Source organism: Rana temporaria, chromosome 11, assembly GCF_905171775.1.
Source record: "Rana temporaria chromosome 11, aRanTem1.1, whole genome shotgun sequence".
Classification (NCBI taxonomy): Eukaryota; Metazoa; Chordata; class Amphibia; order Anura; family Ranidae; genus Rana; species Rana temporaria.
In genome coordinates, this window is record NC_053499.1 from 78,479,539 (window position 1) to 78,503,112 (window position 23,574).

At 42.7% G+C, this 23,574-nt stretch overlaps 1 long non-coding RNA gene across 1 annotated transcript; it reads left to right on the forward strand.

The window, feature by feature from the left end:
• The first annotated feature begins 13,760 nt into the window (after positions 1-13,760).
• LOC120917447 lies at positions 13,761-19,009 on the forward strand. The gene is made up of 2 exons (XR_005744197.1): positions 13,761-15,060; positions 18,939-19,009. It is a non-coding gene; the product is annotated as an uncharacterized LOC120917447 (long non-coding RNA).
• The last annotated feature ends 4,565 nt before the right edge of the window (positions 19,010-23,574 follow it).

The following is a 23,574-nucleotide window of genomic DNA, read 5'->3' on the forward strand; positions in this document are numbered from 1 at the left end:
TAAGCAGAAAATGAGCAAAACTTTAAATTATCATGAAGACATTCTATTTTTTGACATCAAAACAACCAGCAAAAAACTTAGCAGGTGTCTTTCAAGTACATTTTGTAATAATGCCAAAACAACTAGTGAAGTATAATAGTATTAACAGCATGGCCAGATATACACTTCTGTCATTTTTATACCCTTCTTAACAAAAGAAAAAATGTGCACAGAAACATTTTAAGTGGAATTCAGACACATACAATGTATATTTTTATCAGGATGATTTTTTTTAAGGCAGCTATGTGACCCTGTAAGATACTTTTCCTCTGTGATTAAAAGTTAATTTTTGCATGATAAATTTCAATATTGATACCAGAAATGTAATCACACAAATAATTGATACAGGTAACTTTTACGGTCCATTTATATTTATGTGTGTTCATATTGCAGATGTGCATTTTTTTTGCAGTGGTAGGCAAGGCATTGTCATTGTGTTTTCTGTGTGTGTTGACATGCATATTTTGATGCATATTTTTCAATACAGATTTGGATATACAGTTTGGTAAGTGCGTGAGAGGAATGTATAGAATTATGAGTGCATAGTAGGGAGATACTTTCAAAAGTAAATGCAAAAGGAGGATTTTTATTTTGAAAAAACAGCAAATGCATACAAGTTATATTATTATTATCTGTTTTATAAAAAAAAAAAAAAAATTGACTCGTCACATTAAAGAAGAAGAAAAGATTAGCTATGTCTATTCTTAAAAATATTCCCTCCCCGTTTCTCCTACCTATCATGCCTAAACTATCTAAGGATCTGTATACTTACCTATTTTTAGTCCACTATGGTCTGATCACATGATCCCACAGCTCAGACACCCCTGCAGTGGTGAGAGGGGGTGGTAACAATGGCTTGGCTATGGGAACCTATGGGAATCGTCACAGCTCACAGATCTCAGAGTCAATGTTGAGCACTCCCTTACAGAGCTGCAGCATTACGTCACCAGACTGGAACAGATTAAAAATAGGTAAGTACATATGTCTTATTTATACAGGTTAAGTAGGATAGATAAGAGAAAATATTTTAAAGAACAGAGGTTGTTAGGTTTCTTCCATTTTAAAGTGTAAAGGCTGAAGTTTTTTTTACCCATTAATGCATGAAGGTAAAAAAACCTTCTGTGTGCAGCAACCCCCCAGCCCCCAATACTTACTTCCCTATCTATCCAGTGATATGCACAAGAGCATCTGGTCTCTGGAGACTCTCCCTCCTCATCGGCTGAGACAATGGTTCCCACTGCTGTAAATCACAGCCAGTGAGCCAATAAAGAGAAAGAGGGGGAGGGCCGAGTCGCGGCTCCCTGTGTGTGTGGACACGCAAAGTAGCGTCCCGGGATCGCGTCTGCTTGGGTGCCCATATTGCAAGCTGCTTGCTTTGAGGGCACTTAACAGGAGGGAGGGGCCAGGAATGCCATCAGGGGGCCTGAGAAGAGGAGGACCACTGATCGTCACCATTACTAGTAAAAATAAATAAATAGATACAAATTCCATAAATATATCCCATAGTTTTAGACGCTATGGGCTAGATTCAGATACCTTTATGCGGGCGTAGCGTATCTCCTATACGCTACGCTGCCGTAACTTTGAGAGGCGGATATGGTATTCAGAAAGATTTTTGCGGCCGAAGTTATGGCGGCGTAGCGTATTAGGGCCGGTGTAAGCCCGCCTAATTAAAATGTTGGAGCTGTGGGCGTGTTTTATTTAAATTAAGTGTGACCCTACGTAAATGACGTTTCTAACGAACAGCGCATGCGCCGTCCGTGAACGTATCTCAGTGTGCATGCTCCAAATCACGTCGCAAATAGTCAATGCTTTCGACGTGAACGTAACCTACGCCCAGCCCCATTCATGGACGACTTACGCAAACGGCGTAAAACGTGAAAAATTTTACGCGGTTCCGACGTCCATACTTAACATTGGCTGCGCCATGTTTTTGGTGGTTTATCTTTACGCCTGAAAACGCCTTACGTAAACGGCGTATCTTTACTGCGACGGGCAAGCGTACGTTCGTGAATAGGCGTATCTTGCTGATTTACATATTCTAGGCGTAAATCAGCGTACACGCCCCTAGCGGCCAGCGTAAATAGGCAGTTAAGATATGATGGTGTAGGAGACTTACGCTGGCCGTATCTTAGCAACATTTAAGCGTATCTCAGTTTAAGCATATGCTTAAAGTTGCGACGGCGCGGATTCGGACTTACGACGGCGTATCTACTGATATGCCCGTCGTAAGTCTATATGAATCCGGCCCTTTAACTTTGGCACAGACTAATCTATATACACTTATTGGGATTTTTTTACCAAAAATATGTAGCAGATTACAGATTGGCCCAAACGTATGAAGATTTATTATTATTATTATTTTTATTATTATTATTATTGAATGTGTTTTAGAGCAAAAAGTAAAAAATATTGTATTATTCTTTTTTTTTTTTAATTCTTGGTCGTTTGTGTTTATAGTGCAAAAAATAAAAACCACAGGTGTTAAAATGCCACCAAAAAGAAAGCTCTATTTGTGTGGGTGGGGGAAACACATTTTATGTGGGTACAATGTTGCACAACCCTGCAATTTCTAGTTAAAGTAACGTAGTGCCGTATTGTAAAAATTATTCTGATCAGGAAGGGGGGTAAATCTTCCAGAGGTAAGGTGGTTAAAAAAGTGATTCTAAAGTTTGCTTTTTTAATTAAAGTAATATAGGTAGATTCAGTAAGAGTTAGGCCGACTTATCTACAGATACGCGGCGTAGGTGTAAATATGCACCGGCGCACTTTTGTTCCTTACCCACAGAACAAGATACGCCTGAAAATATGTTTTCTCCGACCGACGCAACTTTTCTAAGCCGGCCTAACTTGGGCGTATATTTAGGCGCGACGCATCTTCCGCTCGCATTGATTTCCCTATTTAAATATGCAAATTACGGAGATACGTCAATTCGCGAATGAAAGTGCGCCCGACGTAGGCTAAGCCCGGTGCGCGCAAGTGTTACGTCAGGCCTAAAGTTATTCCATCAAAAAGGTGGAATAACATTGCACCAGACGGACACAGGCCAGCTGGAGAGCAGCTACAGCAGCAGCGTTACGGATGAGCTCAGCAAGCAGAGCGCCCACAGTTGCAGGACAATACATCTGTGTGCCAACATGCCAGCGGCAGGCGTGGTCCTTGCACTTCTAATGGATCCACGGACTCGTAGGAGGGCACGGGAGCGGATATACCGCACGCGCATGAACATCTTTGCCATGGGGGAATCAGAGGTGTATCGCATCTTCAGATTCAACACTGCTGCCATCCAGGATTTAGCCACAATCCTGCATGATGACATTACCAGCAAGACACATCGTGCACATGCAGTGCAGCCACTGGTCAAGGTACTGGCAACACTACATTTCCTTGCCAGTGGATCTTTTCAGCGCACAAGTGGTGTCTTGTCTGGGATGTCACAAACCACCATGAGCAGATGTGTGCACCAGGTTGTCCCCGCAATCCTCAGACGCATGTCCCACCACTTCATCAGACCCACCCAGCAGCATCTGCAGCAGAAGGCAATGGAGGATTTCTACAGAATTGACAGATTCCCACGCACCGTGGGGGCCATTGATTGCACACATGTGGCACTACGGCCCCCCCGTGAGACAGAGCACATATACCGCAATCGGAAGCATTGGCATTCCATTAACGTACAGGTGATAGCTGATGCCCAATGCCTCATATGGCACATCCGTGCCAAACACCCAGGGTCCAGCCACGACAGCTACATATACCGTCAAAGTGACATCCCAACATTGATTTTGACCAGAACATGTATGGGGACAGCTGGCTGGTTGGTGAGTGACATGGGTGTCAGGCATGACTGTCCCCCCCCCCATGATGCAGACATCATGAGGGGCACATTCATGACTAACATCCTCCTGTCTTTTCCCTTCCAGGTGACTCTGCATATGCACTTGGACTCCATCTCATGACTCCATTCCGGAACCCCCAAACCCCAGTAGAGAGAAGATACAATGAAGTACATGCACGTACCCGTGGAGTGGTGGAACGCACCTTTGGCCTCCTGAAGTCCCGTTTCCAATGCCTGGATAAGTCTGGGGGGACCCTGTTGTATGCCCCAAACTTTGTGTGCCAGATCATCGGGGCATGTTGCATTCTGCACAACTACGCCGTGAGAAAGGGCCTGCAGATTGACATACGTGATGACCTGACCCCTGAACCACACAATCCCCCCCTAACTGAGGATAACCCGTCTGCTGTGGGAGCAGAAATCAGAAGACGCCTCACAGAAGACATCTTTTCACGTTAAACAGACACATTAATCATGGCACAATGATAATGCATGCATGCACACCACTGTGGTCCCTAGCACAGACATATCACATCCTCATCTAATTGGATTAGACCAAAGTACACCACACGGGACTTTGGAGCAGCAACGCCACGCCAAGGCTCCAATTATGTCACTGTACATTCATACACCTTTCACACGGCAGAGGGTGACACCCCTTTGCCAGCAGGAGTGACACCCCCCCCCCATTCACACAGCAGTCACACTGTAGCAGCACTCCTCACCGTGTGCTTGCACAAATGAAAGGAACTCATGACCTGAGCAATAACATAAAATAAAAAGCTCATGACCTGAGCAATAACATAAAATAAAAAGCTCATGACCTGAGCAATAACATAAAATAAAAAGCTCATCACCTGAGCAAAAAAAATGGCATTTATTTAGCCTTCCTCTGGCTGCTCCTGGTGGCAGCTGATTGGCTCCTCAGCTGCCTGGGGGGAGCCTGGGGTGTTGGGGGGGTGGTTGATCGGGAGGTGGCTCATCTGCAGGTGGCCCAGTCCTGGCAGGTGACGGCTGCCTGGCCTCCAAGGCAGCGGCTATCCTGGTGAGGACCAGGTTTGTCTGGGCCTGCATCCTCAGTTGTCGGGTGAGGTTAGCCCTCTCAGTCCGCTGCCTCTGTCTCCCCTCCTCCTGTACTGCAGTGGTGTTAGCCTTAACTGCATCAATAAGGCAATCCACTTTGGTGACCAGGTTGGCAGTGGTGGCCTGCAGGTCAACCACGCAGGTGGCTACTGCCGAGCTGTTACAGCTCACCTCCTGAACTGCCTCCCTCAGTTGACCAGCATCCTCAGCAAGCTTCTGCAGATGGCCGGCCATATCCCCCATATGCCGGGTCTGTACGCTTTGATCCAGGGCTATCTGGTCCTGGACATCGACCACTACACCCCTCGTTTTCCTGGTCGCCTTCCTGGGGCCACAAGAGGCAACCGAGCGGGTGTATGGGGAGCCCCTGGAGGTGGTTGCCCTGCTGGTTGGTGATGGAGAGGGGCTTACTATCATGGGGATGGAGGTGGTAGAGGGCCCAACCAACAACATGGACTCCTCTATAATAATGCCGATCTGGCTCAGGTCCACAGACTCGTCCAACACCACCTCTATAGGAGTGGTGTGGACAGTCACCTCCACCACAGTATCTTGGGGGTCTTCCTGTGGCTCCTCAGATGATGTGGTGGGACGGCCAACAACACCAGATGGGCCCGCCCCCTCCTGCACATCTGTGGATGACATAAAGCAGTCACATGTTGGGGGACCCACACACTTGTCACATGTTCCCTTCCCCCACATGCTACACACCAGATAGGAAATATAAAACACACTTACCTGTCCTCAAGACCTCTTGCCGGGAATCAAACCCCTCAATACCCTCCACCTGCTCCCTATGCAGACACCGGGTGATCTGCTCATCTTCCAGGGTCAGCTCCACATCACAGGGTGGTCCACCCCCAGTGCCAGTCTGGTGTTTATTTATTTTTGCAAGCTTCTCCCGCACACAAAGCCGCATATCATTTTTTTTTTAAGATGTCCTTTGCAAGATGGGGGACATTGCCAAGGGCATTGACCCTAGTGGCAATGATCTCAAGGATCTCCTGCCTCCTGGCATGAGTGGTATTACGGCTTTCTGGGCCATGGAGGTACTCATCAAACTCCTCCATCCCTGCGATGATGATAGCCCTCTCCTGGGCAGTAATCTTTTTTCCCCTCTTGTTGACAGGAGTAGCCATCAGATTGGGAAAAAAAAGCCAGGGGCAAAATTACCAAGCTCAGGGGGGGGGGGGGAAGCAGGATGTAATTTTGCGTCGGACGGACGCATGTCTGGGCGTATTTATGCGTTCAACGCAAGCCAATGGGCCGGCGTACAACGTAAAGTTAGGCCGACCTAGATGCGCCCATGCGCACAAGAAAGCGCTCCGGCTTAGACATCACTGCGCATGCTCCGTTGAAGTTAGGCCGGGCGTAAGCCACTGCACCACGCTCAGACAATCATTTGCATAAGTTCACACCCACTTACACTTACACCGGCTTAAGCCTTTAACTTTAGGTTTAGTCGGTGCACATTGGCGCGCAAATTTTTTGTGAATCATCAACTTTGCTCTCTGGCTTATGCCGGCGTAGCGCAAATACGTTGCGTTACGCCGGCCCAAATATGCGCCCATCTACCTGAATCTACCTAATAGTTTATACTTACCTCCTCTGTGCAATAGTATAATAGTAAAAGAGTGACCCTGAACCTTCCTCTTCCAGCGTCCCCCACCTCTTCTGAGTCTGACCCCATAGCAAGTCATTTTTATGGTGGCAGATGTGCAGGTTCGATCCTTAGCCAGGCTGTGTGCATATATAGACACACACACAGTGCAGCTTAGCACTCCCCCTGCTCCCTCCTCACAGGATTTGTTAAACTTACCTGCTCTATGTAATGGTTTTGTACAGAGCAACCCTGATCCTCCTCTTCTTTGGTCCCCCGCTGGGGCTCCTGGCTCTTTCCCCCGCTAAGTGCCCCCATAGTAATCAACTTGCTATGGGGGCACTCACACTGCATTGGCACACACAGTGCAGCTCAGTCTGCACCCTCCTCAATAACTGATTGACAGCAGCAGGAGCCAATGTCTGTGTCTGAGCCAGTGAGGAGAGATAGAGGGCAGTGCTGCGGCTCTCACGCTGGATCAACATCAGGCTTAGGTAAGTATTAGGGTGGCAGCTGCACAGAGAAGTTTTTTTTATTATTAACGTGTATAAATGTAAAAAAATAAAAATAAACTGCCTTTGCAACCAATTTTAGGTTAACATAAACATTAAAGATGAATTCCAGGTATGGATATTTTTATATAATTACATTGATCAAAGCTGAACCAATGTAACTATGCATATATCATACCTGGCCAATCCCAGTAGAAGCTGAAATTTACTGTAGTTGGCACAACTTCTCTTCTGCTTACTAAACACTTGCTCAGTGTGGGTTCCCTTCATAGAACAAATTGGGCCAGATTCACAAAGAGATACGACGGTGTATCTACAGATACACCATCGTATCTCTGACGTAAACTGGTCCTATCTATGCGCCTGATTCATAGAATCAGATACGCATAGATAGGGCTAGATCCGACAGTGTTACACTGTGTTACACTGTCGGATCTTTTTTTAAATTTAAAAATGGCGCCGGGGGCGTTCCCGCTGATTTACGATAAATAATATGTAAATCAGCGAGATACGCAAATTCACGAACGTACGCTGACCCGTCGCATTGTTTTTACGTCATTTCCGTAGCGGTTTTCCGTCGTATACTTACCCTTTCTTTTATCAGGCGCAGCCAATGTTAAGTATAGCCGGCGTTCCCGCGTCGAATTTGAATTTTCCTACGTCGTTTGCGTACGCCGATTCACGAACACGCGCGTCGCAAGTCCCGCTCACGTCGCAACCACTGACGTCCTATTGACGTTAGTGGGAGCAATGCACGCCGGGAAATTCCCCGGACGACGCATGCGCATTTAAATCGGCGCGGGAACGCGCCTGATTTAAATATGACACTCCCCTAGCCGCGGAATTTGAATTCCGCTGGGGGATTTAGGATCCGCCGTCGCAAGTTTGGAGGTAAGTGGTTTGTGAATTAGCCACTTGCCTCGTAAACTTGCGGGAGCGGAACTTAATTCACGTAGATCGAGCGGATCTATAGATCCGCTGAGCTACGTGAATCTGGCCCTTTGCATTTTTTTAAATGCATGCAAAGCATTCTCTCAGATGAGATGGAGATTTTGAAATCACCTGCCCTCCACCTCAGCCAATCAAAGAATGTTTTGCATCCACTGAAAACGTGGAAAGCATTCTCTGAATGGCTCCCATGCCAAATGATTGAGTTCAGGGGTCAGATTCACAAAGAGATACGATGGTGTATCTCCTGATACACCATCGTATCTCTGACTTAAACTGGTCCTATCTATGCGTCTGATTCATAGAATCAGGTACGCATAGATATGGCTAAGATCCGACAGTGTTACACTGTGTTACACTGTCGGATCTTATTTTCAATTTGAAAATGGCGCCGGGGGCGTTCCCGCTGATTTACGTTGAATAATATGTAAATCAGCGAGATACGCGAATTCACGAACGTACGCGGACCCGTAGCGACTTTCCCGGCGTATACTTACCCCTGTTTCTATGAGGCGCAGCCAATGTTAAGTATAGCCGTCGTTCCCGCGTCGCTTTTAATTTTTTTTACGTCGTTTGCGTACGTCGATTCAGAAACCCACGCGTCGCTAGTTACGCTCACGTCGAAACCACTGATGTCCTAGTGACGTCAGTGGGAGCAATGCACGCCGGGAAATTCCGCAGACGGCGCATGCTCATTTAAATCGGCGCGGGGACGCGCCTGATTTAAATAGTACACTCCCCCTAGCCGCGGAATTTGAATTCCGCTGGGGGATTTACGATCCGCCGCCGCAAGTTTGGAGGTAAGTGGTTTGTGAATTACCCACTTGCCTCACAAACTTGCGGGAGCGGATCTTAAATCAGGTAGATCGAGCGGATCTAAAGATCCGCTGATCTACGTGAATATGGCCCCTTGTGTTCACAATGTATGTAGCCACCAATCACAGGACATGGAAGCTAGTGGAAATGACTGTAATAGTGTTGCCTACTACAGTGATTTCTAGCTTCCAGAGGGATAGACCAGATATGGTGTATGCATAGTTAAATTAGTAAAAGCTGTAAAAGTATCCATACATGGAATTTATCTTTAAGCTTATATTATTTTGGTGTTCTCGGAAAATATATGTGACTAGCACAGATTTTGCTTGTAATTTTGTTTGACAGGTGCTATGATAGATATTTAGAGTGTGTCCAAAACCAAGAATACAAATGTAATGTATTGCAGCTTAACAGTCCTTACATATGGTAGTTGCTTTAGTTTTTTTTTTTCAGGCTTTTTTTTCTTATTTTCAGCTGGTGAATCTGATATTAATGTGCTTCTTGTTTTAAGATGAGATCACAGTGGCCCGGATTCAGGTAGAATTGCGCATAATTTACGGAGGCGCAGGGCAAGATTTTTGCCCTGCGCCCCCGCAAATTTTCTCCGCTGCCCATGATTCACGGAGCAGAAGCTCCGTGAATTGCGCGGGCGCGCCGGCAAAATTCCCGGCGCTAGAGCACGCAATTTAAATGATCCCGTAGGGGGCGGGAATCATTTAAATTAGGCGCGTTCCCGCGCCGATCGTAGAGCGCATGCTCCGTCGGGAAACTTTCCCGACGTGCATTGCGGCAAATGACGTCGCAAGGACGTCATTTGCTTCAAAGTGAACGTGAATGGCGTCCAGCGCCATTCACGATTCACTTACGCAAACGATTTAAAATTCAAATTTTGCGACGCGGGAACGACGGGTATACGTAACATGGGCTGCCCCTGCTAATAGCAGGGGCAGTCTTGCGCGAAAACTGCCGTACGTAAACGACGTAAATTGCGTACGCAGGGCTCGCGCAACGTTGTGAATCGGTGTTAGTATGCAATTTGCATACTATACACTGAGCACAACGTGAACGCCACCTAGTGTCCTCCGCAAGAATGCAGCCTAAGATATGCGGGCATAAGAGCTTTATGCTGCGCAGATCTTAGGCTGCAGTCGGCGTAATGAGGTTCCTGAATCAGGAGCACTCGTTACGCCGGGGCAAGTAAGCAATTGCGCTGTGTAACCTATGGTTACACAGGCGCAATTGCTTCTTGAATCTGGCCCACTGAGCACAACGTGAACGCCACCTAGCGTCCTCCGGAAGAATGTAGCCTAAGATATGCGGGCATAAGAGCCTTATGCCGCGCAGATCTTAGGCTGCAGTCGGCGTAACGAGGTTCCTGAATCAGGAGCACTCATTACGCCGGGGCAAGTAAGCAATTGCGCTGTGTAACCTATGGTTACACAGGCGCAATTGCTTCTTGAATCCGGCCTAGTAATCACAAGTATAACATTAGCAGTGATGAGCAGCCAGCCCCCCCCCCCCAACTGTCACACACACACACACACAGCCATTGTAGGAGGATGGACAGAGCTTTGAGGCAATCACAGCTAGAATTAGAATGTACAGTATACTGATCACAGTATCCTTACCTGATCACAGTGCCCCAGATTGGTTGCAGTGTACCTACCTGATTACAGCCAGCACCTGATTTCAGTTAGTGTCAGATTACCACTTGTGGTTTCCGCTTTTCAAAATGTTGTCATTTTATGGGTGTTTCTACCATCCTGGTACATCAGGGCCTCCAAAAATGTGATACAGTGCCTGTCTGTGAGAATGTGTTTCCAGCACGATGGCATCACGCTGATTCTCGGCGACAGGGTGCCGACATCTCGCACCGATCGCTGGAATAGGAAAAGCACATTCCAACGAGCATGACATAGAAGTGGCGGGGATCCGACTTGGATTCCCGCCAATTCTACATGCGGCATTTGGTATGAATCATGAGGGGGAACTCCACGCCAAATTTTAAATAAAAAAACGTCATGGGTCCCCCCCAGGAGAATACCAGGCCCTTAGGTCTGGTATGGATTGTAAGGAGAACCCCTACGCCGAAAAAACGATGTGGGGGTTCCCCCACAATCCATACCTGACCCGTATCCAAGCACACCGAGCGGCCGGTCAGGAAAGGAGTGGGGACGAGCGAGTGCCGCATGCCCTCAACATGGGGGGGGTGAATGCTTTGGGGCAGGGGGGCGCCATGCGACCCCCCAACCCAAAGCACCCTGCCCCCCATGTTGATAAGGACCCTGGCCGTTGGTTGTCGGGGTCTGCGGGCGGGGGCCTCTTACGTGGGTCCCGGAGCATGCTGGGACTGTGACATCATAAGAGGCCTATGTAAATCATCGCGCACCGCACACCCAGCATTACAGCGGGAGGGAGCGTCGAGCCAACATCGGAAGAAAAGAAGAAGTCAGAAGGCGGCAAAGAAGACCGGGCTAGCTGCCGCTAGTAAAAGAGCTTCAAAGAAGATAGCGGCGGCCAGCCCCGAAGAAGGCACCGGAGAGCGAGCTGGAGAAGAACCGGAGAGCGAGCGGGAGAAGAACCCGGGAGCGCTAAGACGACACCAGAGAGCGGAGAAGACGAAAGAAGACGAGAGCTGACTAATAAATTATTTTAAAAACCTGTGTTGTGTGTTTATTTTATTGACACTTTTCCTCCAGGTGAATGGGTAGGGATACGATGTACCCCATACTCATTCACCTAGGGTGGGGGGCCGGTATCTGGGGGCCCCCTTATTAACCACTTAACCCCCGGACCATATTGCTGGTCAAAGACCAGAGCATTTTTTGCGATTCGGCACTGCGTCGCTTTAACTGACAATTGCATGGTCGTGCGACGTGGCTCCCAAACAAAATTGGCGTCCTTTTTTTCTCACAAATAGAGCTTTCTTTTGGTGGTATTTGGTCACCTATGCGGTTTTTAGTTTTTGCGCTATAAACAAAAATAGAGCGACAATTTTGAAAAAAAATAATATTTTTTACGTTTTGCTATAATAAATATCCCCCAAAAATATATAAAAAAAGATTTTTTCCTCAGTTTAGGCCGATACGTATTCTTCTACATATTTTTCGTAAAAAAAATCGCAATAAGCGTTTATTGATTGCTTTGCGCAAAAGTTATAGCGTTTACAAAATAGGGGGTAGTTTTATGGCATTTTTTTTAATATTTTTTTTTTATTCGTAATGGCGGCGATCAGTGATTTTTTTTCGGTACTGCAACACATTTTTGGGACCATTGGCATTTTTATAGCGATCAGTGCTATAAAAATGCATTAGATTACTATAAAAATGCCACTGGCAGGGAAGGGGTTAACATTAGGGGGCTGGGAAGGGGTTAAGTATATTCCCTGGGTGTGTTCTAACTGTAGGGGGGGTGGACTCACTAGGGGAAATGACTGATCACTGTTCATACATTGGTCAGGCATTTCTCCCCTGACAGGACCGGGAGCTGTGTGTTTACACATTAACCACTTAAGGACCGGACCAATATGCTGCTACGTGACCCAAGGGGTTTTTACAATTCGGCACTGCGTCACTTTAACAGACAATTGCGCGGTCGTGCGACGTGGCTCCCAAACAAAATTGGCGTCCTTTTTTCCCCACAAATAGAGCTTTATTTTGGTGGTATTTGATCACCTTTGCGGTTTTTATTTTTTGCGCTATAAACAAAAATAGAGCGACAATTTTGAAAAAAATGCAATATTTTTTACTTTTTGCTATAATAAATATCCCCCAAAAACATATATAAAAAAAAAATTTCCTCAGTTTAGGCCGATACGTATTCTTCTACCTATTTTTGGTAAAAAAAATCGCAATAAGCGTTTATCGGTTGGTTTGCGCAAAATTTATAGCGTTTACAAAATAGGGGATAGTTTTATTGCATTTTTATTAATATTTTTTTTTTACTACTAATGGCGGCGATCAGCGATTTTTTTCGTGACTGCGACATTATGGTGGACACTTCGGACAATTTTGACACATTTTTGGGACCATTGTCATTTTCACAGCAACAAATGCATTTAAATTGCATTCTTTATTGTGAAAATGACAGTTGCAGTTTGGGAGTTAACCACAGGGGGCGATGTAGGATTTAGTGTTCACTTAGTGTGTGTTTACAACTGTAGGGGGGTGTGGCTGTAGGAAAGACGTCATCGATCGAGTCTCCCTATATAAGGGATCACTCGATCGATGCAGCGCCATAGTGAAGCACGGCTCTCCCCGTTCTTCAGCTCCGGGGAGCGATCGCGACGGAGCGGCTATAAACAAATAGCCGCACCGTCGTCCTGGATCGCTCCCCGAGGGGTCCCGATCGGACCCCCGACCCACGTCTAGGCAGGGACGTACAGGTACGCCAATGTGCCGGTACGTGCCATTCTGCCGACGTATATGTACATGCGGCGGTCGGGAAGTGGTTAAGCCCTGTGCAAAACACATATGTTAGATCCAAATGAGTTCATAGAGAATTCAATCTCCGTGCACATTCAAATCAACAGGAAATAGTGCTGACAGTGTCCCAGAAAACCGTGTCTGTTTAGCAGAACAGAAGAAAGCCTCCACCTCCTATTCCTAATCTGCTTACCGACTTATGTGGATCCCTAATGAAAGAGATCACATAGGCATTTGGCTCATCAGCCACTGGTATTTCTCAGGCTATCCAGCAAATCCACCTCAGTACAGCAATGAGACTCTCCAACAGGTCACCCCACCCTTGTGCAATCCGGGCTTGGCTGCTCCTCTTCTGGGGGCTCTGTTCCCAATTCAGATTCTCAGGGTTTTTGCCTAGCGCCCATTGCATCTCCTGGTTAATCAGTGCCTGTGTAGGGGGAGGGATCCTTTGCATGTCACTCCTTTGCATGTCACTCCAATTTTGGAGTGACATGCTGTTAGAATATTATTCCAAATTCATAATTCGGCAATTCATGGCAAGCTTGCAAAACATATTTTGATTTATGATTAATCATAATAATTAGGTATGAATGAATGACCTTGATCAATTGATATGACATAATTCTTCTATCCAAAACTGAGCATTACTGGTCAACCAATTTGAGAATGACATAAGATTTGAATGTCAGGCAGTTGTTCTACTATGTCCAAAGTTGACATGAGTTCAGTAGGTCAGCAGGCTAACAGATAAGTATACACATAGAGTTCATGTGTCAGAGCTGACATGTTTTTACATGCTTTAAAGTTAAAATCACAGATAATCCATAACTTAGCTATTTATTTGATATTGTTGTTTAATTATTTAGAGTTAGTTTAAGTGAAGTCTTAGTCATACTAATATGTATTAGTATATAGTTACTTAATGAAGTTATAGCTTTATAGCTGATAATATATGTTCTATGACATTGCATCATCAAGCACACTACTCTAAGTATAGAGTGTCACATGTGTGCCTGTCAATCAAACTCCATACGACTCTGTGCTAAGATCTTCATATTGCTGAACCTAGCAGATATTAATATTTGCCATACAAGGGTCTAAGCCTGGGCCGTATGAGGTCATGACGTTCACTTGTAACATATATTTAAGCTTTGCTTTAAAGAAGGCTGGACACATTTGCACCACACACTTGCATGACACACTGATACACACTTAAACTAAGACACACTAATTCACACCCTCTTTGAAAGACAACACTGACATATAGACTAGGAGAACAGCTGAAGCCAGAAGTCAAACGTCATTTCCTGTTTCTTCCGGCATCACTTTGGAAAATCTCAGAAGACAACATGCCTGAGGCTGCACACATCCTTTCATAAGCTTGCTACAATACTATCGATCCAATTCCAGATATTTTCATCTACGCTAAACTGAACTTTATACTATTTTTCATTGTGTTTATGATGCCACCTGTGTGACAATAAACTCACACGTTATTTTCAAATCAACCTGACTATGAATGATCTTCATTCAGATACGCCCTTGAAGCTATAAGAATATTAGTTATTAATTTACATTCTTACAGTGGCGAGCCAAAGAAAGTACTGTCTTATCTCTATTTTTACGGAAATCTCGACCCTTGATGAGGGGGGGAGAGATTAGCGCAGTCTTTGCGAATATTCAAGTCTCGAGAAAAAAGACGGTTCAGAACCTATCAAGCAAGAGGCGTTTGTGTCGCGTCAGATGTGGACAACAGTCCAGTAACAGACGGTTGATGACGAGAAATCCTTCTAATAACGGTGAGTAAAAAAAAAAATATGAATTTTATAGATGAAATAGCTAGAGATAGTAAGCTAGAATTTAAAGATGTGTGTTTTTATCCAAATGACAGTCACTTGTGGTTGTATATGTACCAAGAATGCTTAAATTCCAATGTCCAGATAGACAAATCCAGGTTTACTGTGAATAAATTACGTAAGAAAATAAGTAATGTATTGAAATTGGTAAGAATATTTAATAAGATGATTATTAATATTTTACCTGCCAAAAATGTGTGTACACTAAACCAGACAGAGACAAATAATGTACAGAACACAGGAATACATAAAAATGTGTCCCAGGATGCTCTCAGTTGTTCTAACTGTGAGATTTTGTGTAATTACATAGAAAATCTTGAGGAACAATTAGGATCTAAAAACATGATTTTGCCAGAGTTACAAAATGACAGTAAACAGATTGTTGTAATAAATACAGATGACAAAAAGGTTGAAACCAAGTCAAAGCTACAATCTTATTTTCCGGAAAGTTCGGAAATAGAGAATGTTGATGCTACTGATGAAATGGAAATGAAACATAAAAACTTATTATGTAGGACTGCAAAACTTAAATTGCAAATTCATGATCAGCTGATGAAGGTTCTAAAAGACTTTCCTATTTATGACGTTGAGGCTACTGTATTTTCTAATTGGGATTTATTTGAAATGTTTGCAGATCGTTTTAATCTTTCAAACGATCAACGCAATTACATTTTTCAGTTGTGGATTCCTGTTAATTTTGCTAAACGAATCCATTCACTTGTTAGTGATGATGAAGGTCAAAATGACGCCACAGATAGATTGCGACTATTATTGCTATGTATGACCGGTGAACAAAAACCGACCATAGAAATGCTAGACCTATTACAGACTACTGCAGAAGAAGATCCATTTTGGTTTAAAACAAGATTTTGCAAGGTTTATGAAATGATATTTGGAGTAGATGATGAAACTGACCCAGGTTTAAAAATGGCTTTCATAAAAAAATTTAAATACCTTGACCCAACTTCAGTGGCCATAGCTCAGGAACGGCAAAATTTAAATGCTATAGTAAGTTTCATTGACAAAATTAGGAGACAATTGAATCAAAGCAGTCTCGCACACGAGGTTTCTATTATTCAATGTGACAAAAATAGTCAGGCTACAGACGTGTTAGAAACGACAGGTCTTAGCAGGAATGACAAGGACAGGTGCAGTCAAGTGAGTCAAGGAGACGACCCCATGATGTGTTTTTACTGTCATGGAATTGGCCATATAAAAAAACATTGCTTTAAGTTTAAGAGTGACTTACAAATAAGAACTAAAGATATGGAGTATGAAAAATCAGTTTTTGTACAGCCTGATTTTTCATGTCAAGATAACATTTTGACTGAATTGCCTTATGACACTGAAGTCAAACAGATCAGTAATTTGACTGTTCACAGTAGTTCAGACAATATGGCAAAAGGAGCTGTCACTGAAAAAGAAGGTTTATTGCCATTGCCAAAAATAGAATCACACCCGGATTCAATTTCTCTGCCATTACAATATGTAGCACCAATTATTTTGGACGAGAATGGGAGGCCATATTTACAATGTTTGATAAATGGTAAACATATTAATTGTCTCTTAGACAGTGGATCTGAGATTACCCTTATTAAAGAAAACATACCTGTGAAACCAAATTCTCCTATGTGTAATATAGTGGGTTTTAATAATACAGGTAATTCCACTGCTAGACAGGTATCCAATGTAACATTTGAAGTACCTGGATTAGTGAAAACTAATATTAACATTTGGGTCTGTCACGAAGCAGAGAATATACTTGGCATTGATGTAATCAATAAACAAAAGTGGGTGATTGATTTGGCTAATAAAAGTATTTGGAAAGATCCATCTAGGCCCAAATCAGTGCTGATTGATCCCTCTGTATACAGTGATGTTGGTTCTGTTACCAATATGTCTACAGAACAAAAGTGGCCTGATATTGATGAAAATTGTGCTTTAAAGGAAGTGGTACAATCTTTTCCAAGTTTGTGGTCAAAGTTCAAAAATGACTTTGGAACTTTGAAAAGTGCCGAATTAAATATTGAAGGAAAGGATCCAGAACCTCTTGATCAGAGTGAGTTACCACCAGAATCAATTGGTCCACTTTCTGATATTATTCAAGAATTTGTACAACTTGGAATTGTAAAGAAAACTAAATCAGTGGTAAATAACTGTATTTGGCCTATCAAAAATTTTGATAATTCATATTCTTTATCAGTTGACGTAAGAACATTGGATAAACAAATCACAAATAGCCCAGTTCTTCCTGATAAATCTAACATAAAATTACATTTGAATGTTGAGAACAAAGTGTTTTCTGTACTAGAAATCGCTGGTAGTCATTTTTCCATTCCTTTAACTAAAAGTTGTCAATACAAACTTGCGTTCACATTCAGAAAAGAGACTTATACGTTCACTCGATTAATACCTGATCTAGGTATAGGTGATGGTATAGTTCATGAAACTATAGCAACAATACTTTCTAAATTTTCTAGGCCAGATTGCATTTGTCAGCACGTGGATACGATTTTGCTGAGTACTCAGAATATCGATGAACATATGGCTCTTTTGTCTGAATTGTTTATGATGTTACAAGCTGAAGGTTTAAAATTAAACACAACAAAAGTTCAGCTGATGAAAAGTCAAGTGAAATTCCTTCACATGCAAATTAGTCAAGGAAAGAGACAATTGTTGCAAGAAACAGTTAGGGATATTACTGTTATCCCAACTCCAACAACTTACAAGGCATTGCATAAATTTTTGCATAAAATAAATTATTGCAAAGAGTTTGTACATTGTTTCGCAGAAAAAGTTAATCCACTATATAATCTTTTAAGGAATAAAGGTAATATAGTTGACCAGTGGGGTCCAAATGAGAAAAATGCTTTTGAAGTGTTGAAAAAAGATTTGCAGAATGCTCCAGCATTAAGTACAATAAAGGTCTGTTCTGAAACATCGTTTGTTTTGAAAACTCATGTATCTGAGAATGCCATTTCAGTAACATTGTTTCAGTTACAAGAAGGTAAGGAGAAAATAATTGCCTATTTCTCCAGAGTTTTATCATTTTTGGAAAAAACTTTTGAGCCAGGTGTGAAGCAACTTCTAAGTGTTTACTATGCAATTAAAGTTACAGAAAGCATAGTAAAATCAAACAAAACCATTGTACGGACACCTGACTGTTCATTAAAAGGTATTTTTGAGGAAGGTAATTTTAGTGAAATTAAGAAAATATATCCTTTATGGTTCAGAGCTTTATTACCCATACACATTCAGATAGATGGGAACGAAAGACATCTACTGAAATTTACACCAGCACATGTTTATACAGCTGTAGCTGAGAAGTCTTTATCTCAGATTTCCAGCGTAAGAGCTGAGAAATGCATTGAAGTACTTGCAGAACACTCTGACACTAAAGTAAGAACTCCAACACAGAATACAGTTACGCATATTTCTAATCGTTTAGAGGTGAGAACAAAGGCATAGTCCATTGTCATCTCTGGGGTGATATGAAATCTAACTTTGTTCGTTAGAAATAGAATTTGTATCATGACCGGAAAAATGAAATATTGCGTCCTGACATACCTAAACCTCACAGTACATATATTTTATAATTTAGGTTATTTTTAGACAGGATAAGGACAATACATAGAAGTACATAGTCACACAGAAAATATCTTTGAAGGAAAATATGAGATAGTATTTCACATATAGTTTTAACAATTTCACAAAGTTATTGTCTCATAATGTTTTAATATTTGTTGAAAAAAATAGGAAGATGTACAAGAATTAATATAAATATTTTATTCCTGAGTAATGATACTGCCTCTCTTTTACAGATATGGCATCTAAAATCAAACAAATATGGAGGATAACAAGCTTCTATAAAGAGCAAAGAGAAATTTGAAGTTAAAAGAAGAGATCCTTTTTGGAAGAATATTTGACAAAAGATTTATATTTCATATTTATGAACTATTTTATCTTATTCATCAAGGTTTTTCTAACCTAATGGAACTTGAAGAAATTTTAAAGACATTTCATGAAGAAACATTAATCGGAAGGAACTTTATCTATCTACTATAGATAAACAATTTAGGACTGAAACATTTGTTCACATATACATTTTTTGATTATCCAATTATTATGATATTAATGTTCACATGAAGTTAGGATTATTATTTTTATTTATTTTTATTTATTCACATATTGAATGTTAGCACACTCATTCTAGTTAATAGAACATTTTGTGTTCATAACTTAAGAAACATATCATTAATAGAACAATGGAAAGTTATGAAAGTTTTAGAGTATAAAGTATATTTCCAAAGAGCTAAAATATTATTTGAGCACATATATGGAAATATATTATTGCATTATTTACTTATTTTAATAATAATAATTTTCATTATTATTATTATTATTATTATTATTAATATTAATGATTATTGATATTAGTCATCATTATGTTATACATTTTTAAAATCTATACCATTATTTCTGGTAAGATTTTGATTAGATAGATCTAAGAAGAGTTAAAAGTAAAGAGTAAAGCATTTAGGAAAAGGAAAATTTCTAGTTGCTTCAGTTCTGAGGAATATTGTGTTCAATCGTTTGATACAAGGTGGAGAAAATGAGATATGAATGTATGTATGTGAGTATTAAATGATTTAGTATGATTAATCATAATTCAGGGGGGATTGTTAGAATATTATTCCAAATTCATAATTCGGCAATTCATGGCAAGCTTGCAAAACATATTTTGATTTATGATTAATCATAATAATTAGGTATGAATGAATGACCTTGATCAATTGATATGACATAATTCTTCTATCCAAAACTGAGCATTACTGGTCAACCAATTTGAGAATGACATAAGATTTGAATGTCAGGCAGTTGTTCTACTATGTCCAAAGTTGACATGAGTTCAGTAGGTCAGCAGGCTAACAGATAAGTATACACATAGAGTTCATGTGTCAGAGCTGACATGTTTTTACATGCTTTAAAGTTAAAATCACAGATAATCCATAACTTAGCTATTTATTTGATATTGTTGTTTAATTATTTAGAGTTAGTTTAAGTGAAGTCTTAGTCATACTAATATGTATTAGTATATAGTTACTTAATGAAGTTATAGCTTTATAGCTGATAATATATGTTCTATGACATTGCATCATCAAGCACACTACTCTAAGTATAGAGTGTCACATGTGTGCCTGTCAATCAAACTCCATACGACTCTGTGCTAAGATCTTCATATTGCTGAACCTAGCAGATATTAATATTTGCCATACAAGGGTCTAAGCCTGGGCCGTATGAGGTCATGACGTTCACTTGTAACATATATTTAAGCTTTGCTTTAAAGAAGGCTGGACACATTTGCACCACACACTTGCATGACACACTGATACACACTTAAACTAAGACACACTAATTCACACCCTCTTTGAAAGACAACACTGACATATAGACTAGGAGAACAGCTGAAGCCAGAAGTCAAACGTCATTTCCTGTTTCTTCCGGCATCACTTTGGAAAATCTCAGAAGACAACATGCCTGAGGCTGCACACATCCTTTCATAAGCTTGCTACAATACTATCGATCCAATTCCAGATATTTTCATCTACGCTAAACTGAACTTTATACTATTTTTCATTGTGTTTATGATGCCACCTGTGTGACAATAAACTCACACGTTATTTTCAAATCAACCTGACTATGAATGATCTTCATTCAGATACGCCCTTGAAGCTATAAGAATATTAGTTATTAATTTACATTCTTACACATGCAAAGGATCCCTCCCCCTACACAGGCACTGATTAACCAGGAGATGCAATGGGCGCTAGGCAAAAACCCTGAGAATCCGAATTGGGAATGGCGGCTGGTCGGCAAGCAGTTAAAGGGGGCTCCCAGATTCCGGTAAGCCCACCACCCGCAGACCCCGACAACCAATGGCCAGGATTGTCGGGAAGAGGCCCTGTCCTTATCAACATGGGGACAGGGTGCTTTGGGGTGGGGGGCCCCCAGGGCACCCCCATGCCCTAGAGCACCCACCCCCCATGTTGAGGGCATGTGGCCTGGTACGGCTCAGGAGGGGGGGGACGCTTGCTTGTCCCCACTCCTTTCCTGACCGGCCGGGTGGCGTGCTTGGTGCTTGGATACGGGTCTGGTATGGACTGTGGGGGAACCCCCACGCCGTTTTTTCAGCGTAGGGGTTCTCCTTACAATCCATACCAGACCTAAGGATCTGGTATGCCCCTGGGGGGAACCCATACCGTTTTTTTATTTAAAATTTGGCGTGGAGTTCCCCCTCATGATTCATACCAAGTGCTGTGTCTAGAATTGGCAGGAATCCAAGTCGGATTGTCATCTTTTTCCCGTCTCGGCAAGCTGGCTCCCACAACGGGGCTCGTAGGTGGTCAATCTCGCCGAGAAAAGGAGTGAGATTGACACAATATCACGATCACCTACTGTAGTTAGTCAGGAAGCCAGATGCTTAGTTTTGAGGCTTAAAAAACCTGAAGGTTCTTCTTGGATTTTTGGCCTCACTATGCAGATAGGCATCAAAAAAAGTTTGACATATGCATACTGCAAAGTCACGAGTAGTAGAAAGATTTGCCCTAGGTGTAATTTTAAGTATGCTAGTGCTGTGTGTGAGAAAAATCTTATTAATATTAGAACTGTGTAAAAATATATACAGTATAAATGTTAAATATTTTGGCCTGGATTCACAGACAGCGTCGCACATTCATGCCGCCGTAGCGTATCTCCTTTACGCTACGCCAACGCAGCGCAGAGTGGCAAGTATGGAATTCACAAAGGACTTGCTCCCATAACTGAGCTGGGTTTCCTAGGCGTAAGCCGGCGTAGGTGGAAGTGGGCGTGAGCCATGCAAATGAGGCGTGACCCCATGCAAATGATGGGCTGAGTCTCAGACAGATACATATAACGAATGGCACATGTGCCGTCCCGTGGACGCATCCCAGTGCGCATGCTCAGAATCACGTCGGAACTACTCCCTAAGATATGCCGGATCACTGCCTACGGCGTGAACATAACCTACGCCTAGTCATATTCACGTCCTACGTAAACTACGTAAAATACGTCGGCTTGTGTTCCCTGATGCAGCCCTTTGCATGGATGCTGCTGGGTTACACCTCCTTTATGGGGCATAACTTTATGCCGGACGTATGACTTTACGCGCATTGCGTCGGGCGCACGTACATTCGTGAATCGGCGTATCTCCCTCATTTGCATATGTGAATAGAAAATCAGTCGGAGCGCCAAATGTGTCCAGCGTAAATATGCGCCCACTCTACGCCGGTGTAGACAAGTTACGTCAGTCGGATGAAGCCTGTTTTTAGGCGTATCTTAGTTTGTGGGCACAGTGCATAGATACGACGGCGCATATTTGCACTTACGCGGCGTATCTGGAGATACGTCGGCGTATGTGCTTTGTGAATCCGGGCCATACAGTATACTATAGTTTGTAGGCTTTATAACTTTCATTATTTTGCCCCTCAAAAGAAACGTTGGGCCTGATCCACAAAAGGGATACGCCGGCGTATCTACTGATACAACGTCGTATCCCTGTTTCTATCTATGGAACTGATCCACAGAATCAGTTTCTCATAGATAGGCAGAAGATCCGACATGTGTAAGGGACTTACACTGTCGGATCTTAGGATGCAGTACCGCAGCCGCCGATGGGGGCATTTCGTCGAAATCCAGCGTCGGTATGCAAATTAGCACTTACGGAGATCCATGAAGGTTTTACGCTTCGTTTTTTCTCCGTAAGTATTAGTTTGCCGTCGCAAAATTAGGGCTGCTTTTACAAAGTGTAAACTGTTTACACCTTGTAAAAGTATACCCTTCTATCCCGCGTCGCTGTCATTTTTTTTTTTTTTTCGCCGCAACTCTTTTTTTTTTTTACGCCCGTCGCGATTCTCAAAACCCGGCGCAACGTAAATTCGCGCAAAGCACATCGGGAAAATAACGTCGGGAGCATGCGCAGTACGTCCGGCGCGGGAGCACGCCTAATTTAAATGGGACTCGCCCCATTAGATTAGGCACGCCTTGCGCCGGACGGATTTAAGTTACACCGCTGAAAATTTCTAGGTAAGTGCTTTGTGGATCAGGCACTTAGGTAGAGATTTTGCGGCGGTGTAACTTAAATGGCAAAAGTTAAGTTACGGCCGGTTTTTGTGGATCAGGCCCTTTGATCTGAAAATCGAAGGAGCCGGGCTAAAAATTGCCAGACAAATATTGACTGCAGACTGTGGATGCAGGCTGTCAGAATACAATAGGTAGGCACTAGGCAGGAGGGGAAATTGTTTCATAGATGCTGTTTAACTTAGATAGGGAAATTGGTAGATTTCTCCAATAAGTCCACGTCTACGATAAAAGTCTAAATCCTTGTACATATCAGATTTTCATCAGACAAATCCATGGAATTTTGTGCGAAGGGCATTG